The 8,642-nt window shown below is 36.8% G+C and overlaps 1 long non-coding RNA gene across 1 annotated transcript; it reads left to right on the top strand.

Moving 5' to 3' along the window:
• The first annotated feature begins 595 nt into the window (after positions 1 to 595).
• LOC132030294 (uncharacterized) lies at positions 596 to 8,127 on the top strand. The gene is made up of 3 exons (XR_009408025.1): positions 596 to 759; positions 1,214 to 1,263; positions 7,882 to 8,127. It is a non-coding gene; the product is annotated as an uncharacterized LOC132030294 (long non-coding RNA).
• The last annotated feature ends 515 nt before the right edge of the window (positions 8,128 to 8,642 follow it).

The raw sequence follows: 8,642 nt of genomic DNA on the forward strand, positions 1-8,642 counted from the left end.
TTGAACCCGCACTAGATGATAAATGCACCCTTTTGTGATCATTTTCCTTGCCTTTAGATAGGAAATAAACCTACCCTTTGGTGACGCCGTATTTCCTTTCCATTCTAAAACTGGCTCTCCCGGAAATTGGAAACGAACCATTTTCATTCTACAATTAACATTGGCATAGCAAGAAGCCAACCAATCCATGCCCATAAGAACATCGAAATCCACCATTTTTAACTCATACAAGTCGATCATAGTACGGCGATCACAAATCGAAATTAGAGGCTATGGCAACGCCTTCCTCTGCAACGGTTATACAACCGTTGCTGTAACCGAGGTACTGCAACGGTTATACCCGTTGCACAAGGACAGAATGCTATAGCTACACTTTAGCGTCTAAACCGTTGCAATTGTATCTAAACCGTCACCATACATGTCCCTAATGGGACGATTTTCTTTAACCGTTGCAATAGTTGTAATATGGCAACAGTTTTGTTTCTATTGCAACGGTTTTAAATTCCCTCCCAAATTTTCCTTATTTAAATAAATAAAAGGCCGTAGCCCGGCATATTTAATAGAGAGACCACATTATTTTTCCTTTTAGCCAAAAATCGTAAAATCTGTATTGAACCAAATTAAACACTGAACTCTCTCTCTCTCTCTACTAAATTCATCACCCACCTCACTCTATCTCTCTCTACAAATTTCTACTTCACTTTGCACCCTAATTATCAATGCTCTACTGAATCTCGTAGCCGGGTTACTCAATTCCAAGTTATCTTCTCTATTCTCTCATCTCTTTTTTTTGGATTTATTTTGCATGTTCTTCCAATTCTAAAATAAAATCATTTGTGGTATGGGTTTTGATTTTTTTTTTTTTTTTGAATAAGTATGGGCTCTGATTTCTTGATATTCCTTTTTTTTTTTTTGTCTCAATATTTTTAAAATATATCGTTTGCTTATTTTGTTGTTGTAAGAATTGGGTGGAATTACTTCGATTTAGTAAATATCTAGCGGAAAGGTGTGAGCTTTACTCGTTTTCAAAGTTAATGCCGTGTCTAATGTTGGATTGTTCTGATTTTGTTGTATAAAATGAGCTTGTGAGACACGATTATTTCTCTCAAGAATCTAACGAAATTAGGTTTTCTTTGCTCTTGGAATTTCCTTTCTTTTGCTTCTCATTTGTGTTTGTTTATTCTTGTTCTAAACTCGTTGTCCATGGTGAAAGCTTGAAGCATTGTCAACTCTCAAACGCCTCAATTCGTTGCTCGTCGAAAGGTAATTTCAATAATATTTTGTAGCTCTTACAATTTCGTTTGATATTGAATTTTATATTGGTTTCGTTGGTAATTGAATTTTATATCTTGGTTGTTATTTAAAGTCCCATTTTCATCTTCTTAGTTTTCAGTTGGCAAGTTCGTTTTCCAATAACCTTCAGCTTTTAGCTAGTTCTCATTTATGGGATGAGGAAATATAGATGGAGGCCCTATATGGCTAGGCATGCTTGAATTATGAGGAATTAATTTTGTGAATTTGAGAGATTCTGTGGATCACTAGAATGCACTCGACTTTTGACTAAAAAAGCATTTTCAGTTATAATGAAAAGCTTGTTTATAAATACTCTAAAATCGATTAAAATTGGAATTTAAGGATGGTAGCCCTAAGTTTTGATTCAAATTTCTACCTTCCTTCCCGTTTGGTAAATGATAAAAATTTTGCCCCATAAGGCAAAACTAAATTATGCCTTGAGGAAAAGTTATGCCCCCTCCGGCATAACTTTAGTTTTTCCTTAAGGAAGTTATGCGGAGGAGGAGACTTTGCCTTGAGACTTTTTTTTTTTTTTTTTTTTTTAACTTTTCAAGGCACACTTTTAGTTAAGGCATAATTTTGGTTATACCTTAATTAAAATTATTCCCCATAAGGCATAATTCCTTAAGGAAAAGTTTTGCCCAATAAGGCAAAACTAAATTATGCCTTGAGGAAAAGTTATGCCCCCTCCGGCATAACTTTAGTTTTTCCTTAAGGAAGTTATGCCGGAGGGGGCAGACTTTGCCTTGAGATGAAAGCTAGTCAAATTTAACTCAAGTAAATTGATATCAGGATTTTGAAGTTTGATGGAATTTGGACACACTACATGCCGATTAATGTCTTCCAAATGCAACCTTGGGAAGTAGCCATGGAGTCGAATCCGGAAAACACAAGTTCATTTTCAGTTGCTTGTTTTCCATGGTTGGTAGACAAGGAAGCATGCCTCGACAAGACAAACTTCGAGAAGGGGCCTTGCTATTTGTAGCAGCTTCCTTGCTATTTCTATTGAAATGAAATAGAAGGTAAAAATCATCTATTTTTCTACCGTGATGTGACCGGCCAATCCCAAATAGTTTTTCCATTAACGTAATAGCCCTTGAATAATTGGAATGCCGTAGTAGTAGCTTAATTATATAAAAGTAGATCACGTGTTATTTGCTTGTGCTTTCACTCTATGTGGAACATATAGTGTATCCTTGGCTTGTATAGTGAACTCCTTTTATTTCCTTTGCGGCATATCCGAATAAGCCATCGATCGCATTTTTGTTCTTGAAATAAACATTTGACTTCCTTGATGATACTTAATATAATTATAGATCTTAAAGGGTAAGTGCAATATTATTCAAGTAGATTTGGAGTTCCTTCCAAATTTAAGGGACAAAGATGCAGATTCAGTCACTGATTATTACTAGGGTGGAGGAAAAGTTATGCCCCCTCCGGCATAACTTTAGTTTTTCCTTAAGGAAGTTATGCCGGAGGGGGCAGACTTTGCCTTGAGACTTTTTTTTTTTTTTTTTTAACTTTTCAAGGCACACTTTTAGTTAAGGCATACTTTTGGTTATACCTTAATTAAAAGTACGCCCCATAAGGCATAATTCCTTAAGGAAAAGTTTTGCCCAATAAGGCAAAACTAAATTATGCCTTGAGGAAAAGTTATGCCCCCTCCGCATAACTTTAGTTTTTCCTTAAGGAAGTTATGCCGGAGGGGCAGACTTTGCCTTGAGATGAAAGCTAGTCAAATTTAACTCAAGTAAATTGATATCGGGATTTTGAAGTTTGATGGAATTTGGACACACTACATGCGATTAATGTCTTCCAAATGCAACCTTGGGAAGTAGCCATGGAGTCGAATCGGAAAACACAAGTTCATTTTCGGTTGCTTGTTTTCCATGGTTGGTAGACAAGGAAGCATGCCTCGTACAAGACAAACTTCGAGAAGGGGCCTTGCTATTTGTAGCAGTTGCTATTTCTATTGAAATGAAATAGAAGGTAAAAATCATCTATTTTTCTACTGTGATGTGACTGGCCAATCCCAAATAGTTTTTCCATTAACGTAATAGCCCTTGAATAATTGGAATGCCGTAGTAGTAGCTTAATTATATAAAAGTAGATCACGTGTTATTTGCTTGTGCTTTCACTCTATGTGGAACATATAGTCGGCTATCCTTGGCTTGTATAGTGAACTCCTTTTATTTCCTTTGCGGCATATCCGAATCGATTCTCGAACCGCATTTTTGTTCTTGAAATAAACATTTGACTTCCTTGATGATACTTAATATAATTATAGATCTTAAAGGGTAAGTGCAATATTATTCAAGTAGATTTGGAGTTCCTTCCAAATTTAAGGGACAAAGATGCGATTCGATCACCGATTATTACTAGGGTGGAGGAAAAGTTATGCCCCCTCCGGCATAACTTTAGTTTTTCCTTAAGGAAGTTATGCCGGAGGGGGCCGACTTTGCCTTGAGACTTTTTTTTTTTTTTTAACTTTTCAAGGCACACTTTTAGTTAAGGCATACTTTTGGTTATACATTAATTAAAAGTATGCCCCATAAGGCATAATTCCTTAAGGAAAAGTTTTGCCCAATAAGGCAAAACTAAATTATGCCTTGAGGAAAAGTTATGCCCCCCTCCGGCATAACTTTAGTTTTTCCTTAAGGAAGTTATGCCGGAGGGCGAGACTTTGCCTTGAGATGAAAGCTAGTCAAATTTAACTCAAGTAAATTGATATCGGGATTTTGAAGTTTGATGGAATTTGGACACACTACATGCCGATTAATGTCTTCCAAATGCAACCTTGGGAAGTAGCCATGGAGTCGAATCGGAAAACACAAGTTCATTTTCAGTTGCTTGTTTTCCATGGTTGGTAGACAAGGAAGCATGCCTCGGACAAGACAAACTTGAGAGAAGGGGATTGCTATTTGTAGCAGTTGCTATTTCTATTGAAATGAAATAGAAGGTAAAAATCATCTATTTTTCTACTCTTGTGATGTGACCGGCCAATCCCAAATAGTTTTTCCATTAACGTAATAGCCCTTGAATAATTGGAATGCCGAGTAGTAGCTTAATTATATAAAAGTAGATCACGTGTTATTTGCTTGTGCTTTCACTCTATGTGGAACATATAGTCGGCTATCCTTGGCTTGTATAGTGAACTCCTTTTATTTCCTTTGCGGCATATCCGAATCGATTCGAATCGCATTTTTGTTCTTGAAATAAACATTTGACTTCCTTGATGATACTTAATATAATTATAGATCTTAAAGGGTAAGTGCAATATTATTCAAGTAGATTTGGAGTTCCTTCCAAATTTAAGGGACAAAGATGCGATTCGATCCACCGATTATTACTAGGGTGGAGGAAAAGTTATGCCCCCTCCGACATAACTTTAGTTTTTCCTTAAGGAAGTTATGCGGAGGGCAAGACTTTGCCTTGAGACTTTTTTTTTTTTTTTTTAACTTTTCAAGGCACACTTTTAGTTAAGGCATACTTTTGGTTATACCTTAATTAAAGTTTTTCCATAAGGCATAATTCCTTAAGGAAAAGTTTTGCCCAATAAGGCAAAACTAAATTATGCCTTGAGGAAAAGTTATGCCCCCTCCGCATAACTTTAGTTTTTCCTTAAGGAAGTTATGCGGAGGGGCGAGACTTTGCCTTGAGATGAAAGCTAGTCAAATTTAACTCAAGTAAATTGATATCGGGATTTTGAAGTTTGATGGAATTTGGACACACTACATGCCGATTAATGTCTTCCAAATGCAACCTTGGGAAGTAGCCATGGAGTCGAATCTGGAAAACACAAGTTCATTTTCAGTTGCTTGTTTTCCATGGTTGGTAGACAAGGAAGCATGCCTCAGACAAGACAAACTTCAGAGAAGGGGCCTTGCTATTTGTAGCAGTTGCTATTTCTATTGAAATGAAATAGAAGGTAAAAATCATCTATTTTTCTACTGTGATGTGACTGGCCAATCCCAAATAGTTTTTCCATTAACGTAATAGCCCTTGAATAATTGGAATGCCAGAGTAGTAGCTTAATTATATAAAAGTAGATCACGTGTTATTTGCTTGTGCTTTCACTCTATGTGGAACATATAGTCGCCTATCCTTGGCTTGTATAGTGAACTCCTTTTATTTCCTTTGCGGCATATCCGAATCGATTCGAATCGCATTTTTGTTCTTGAAATAAACATTTGACTTCCTTGATGATACTTAATATAATTATAGATCTTAAAGGGTAAGTGCAATATTATTCAAGTAGATTTGGAGTTCCTTCCAAATTTAAGGGACAAAGATGCGATTCGATCGAATACCACCGATTATTACTAGGGTGGAGGAAAAGTTATGCCCCCTCCGCATAACTTTAGTTTTTCCTTAAGGAAGTTATGCGGAGGGCGTACTTTGCCTTGAGACTTTTTTTTTTTTTTTTTTTTTAACTTTTCAAGGCACACTTTTAGTTAAGGCATACTTTTGGTTATACCTTAATTAAAAGTACGCCATAAGGCATAATTCCTTAAGGAAAAGTTTTGCCCAATAAGTCAAAACTAAATTATGCCTTGAGGAAAAGTTATGCCCCCTCCGGCATAACTTTAGTTTTTCCTTAAGGAAGTTATGCCGGAGGGGGCAGACTTTGCCTTGAGATGAAAGCTAGTCAAATTTAACTCAAGTAAATTGATATCAGGATTTTGAAGTTTGATGGAATTTGGACACACTACATGCTGATTAATGTCTTCCAAATGCAACCTTGGGAAGTAGCCATGGAGTCGAACTGAAAACACAAGTTCATTTTCGCTCTTGTTTTCCATGGTTGGTAGACAAGGAAGCATGCCTCAGACAAGACAAACTTCAGAGAAGGGGCCTTGCTATTTGTAGCAGTTGCTATTTCTATTGAAATGAAATAGAAGGTAACAATCATCTATTTTTCTACTGTGATGTGACTGGCCAATCCCAAATAGTTTTTCCATTAACGTAATAGCCCTTGAATAATTGGAATGCCAGAGTAGTAGCTTAATTATATAAAAGTAGATCACGTGTTATTTGCTTGTGCTTTCACTCTATGTGGAACATATAGTGCTATCCTTGGCTTGTATAGTGAACTCCTTTTATTTCCTTATATCATCGATTAATCGAATCGCATTTTTGTTCTTGAAATAAACATTTGACTTCCTTGATGATACTTAATATAATTATAGATCTTAAAGGGTAAGTGCAATATTATTCAAGTAGATTTGGAGTTCCTTCCAAATTTAAGGGACAAAGATGCGGATTACCGATTATTACTAGGGTGGAGGAAAAGTTATGCCCCCTCCGACATAACTTTAGTTTTTCCTTAAGGAAGTTATGCCGGAGGGCGTTTTGCCTTGAGACCATTTTTTTTTTTTTTTAACTTTTCAAGGCACACTTTTAGTTAAGGCATACTTTTGGTTATACCTTAATTAAAAGTCCGCCCCATAAGGCATAATTCCTTAAGGAAAAGTTTTGCCCAATAAGGCAAAACTAAATTATGCCTTTGCCCCCTCCGCATAACTTTAGTTTTTCCTTAAGGAAGTTATATTTCGGAGAGGGCGACTTTTCCTTGAGACAAAGTCTTTTATTTTTGAGGCCGTATCATTTATTTTTGATGCACTTTGCTATTGTTTGTGACCGAATTTCACCGGAGAATTAACTTGAATTCGTGCATTGCCGGATCGTTTTCATCAACCAAACCTTGCACCTTAGCACCGATTGAGTATGTTCTACAACCAAGCCTTATTCATAGTGGCCTTCGCACCTTTGGACTTGAAAAAGAGGCTTCAACCGCTTAGTCTTACCAATATTATCACCGGCTTTCGCATTCTTTGAGCCTCTGTCGCCGCACTCGGTTGCTTATCGAAATTCTCATTCGGTGGTTTTGCCACTACGTGCAATATTGAGCCATCTGCTACCTTTTGTGCAACCGAATGAACTGCATTAACCATTCTGCCGAGTATTTCGAGCGTATTTGTACCAATCGTACCCTTATGAATTTCCACCAACCGTTTCCCCGACACCTCTACCTTTACACACTTGCCTACAAGAGAGCATCATCAAGCAATTTCTACTACCGATGCCTCATCCTCACCCTCCTTTAGTACCGCAAACTTGTTTTTAGTTTGCACAACATCAAAAATTACCTGCAGCAACATTTTTGCCTCGCATCTTTTCCTCTAGTTTCGTTGTTTGTAAAGCCATCCGTTTTTGCCTTTTGCTATTAGCAGTTAATTGCTTTTCCAACAGCTTGTTCTCGCACCCGGTCGTCTATATTTTCCACAACCTTGTCTCTGCTATACCATTTGCACCATGAGCCTTCCTGTGTTTGTTAGCACAACCATCAACATCTTTATTCTTTTTTATATTCAAAAATTGACGTAAATCACCTTCAAATTTGTCCCCATGCAACCGCTCAATATCACCTTGTTGAAAACCTCTCTTTTTCAACATCAATCTAGCCTATTTTCTTCATGCCCTTGGTGATGACAAAACTTACAATATGAAGGCAGTGACATTATTTATTCTTTGTATTATGTGCGCGTGCATTTGAAGGGCAGTGACATTATTTATTCTCTTTTGTAGGTGTCGAAAATGAAGAAAGGGACGGAGACAGTGAAGACATTGATCTTACTTGAGAAGATCTTTTATGAAGATTTCTACATGTTCTAAGAATCTTTTTGCTATCGAACATTTTGAAACTTATCCTAAATCTTGAAATGTAAAACTTAATTATGCATTTTGGGTTGAACATTTTGCTTTTACGGGTATATATGTTGGATTAGGAATGTTGGATATTTTGGATTATGAAAAATTGTGTTTTTCGGTTTATGTAATTTGTAATGTATTTTATTTATTTATATGTATAATATATATATATATATATATATATATCAATTTATAACCAGGGCTACTATTTCGTACAAACCATGGCAATAGGTCGTTCCAAATAACAAATAAAAAGACCGTTGCATTAGACAAAAACCGTTGCAATAAAGTAAAAGGTCGGTGCAATAACCTCTACGAAACCGTTGCAATAGCCTCAAAAGTCGTTGCTTAAAGGTCTATGGGGACGGTTAGAAACCGTTCCATACACACACAAAAACTCGTTGCATCGTAAAAAAGGAACAACCGTTGCTGTAGATAATGATATAGCAACGGGTTTCGCCAACCGTTGCACAAACCGTTGCCATAGATATATGGGCACGCGAGCAGATGGAACGCATGATAAACCGTTGCTATAGATATATAGCAACGCTATAGGTGTTTTCTCGTTGCCATAAGCCTATTTTCTATGAGCAACGGGGACTCTTCTACCATGGCCTCGTGCGATTGCCTATAAGCCT

This window comes from Lycium ferocissimum, chromosome 1, assembly GCF_029784015.1.
Source record: "Lycium ferocissimum isolate CSIRO_LF1 chromosome 1, AGI_CSIRO_Lferr_CH_V1, whole genome shotgun sequence".
Taxonomy (NCBI): Eukaryota; Viridiplantae; Streptophyta; class Magnoliopsida; order Solanales; family Solanaceae; genus Lycium; species Lycium ferocissimum.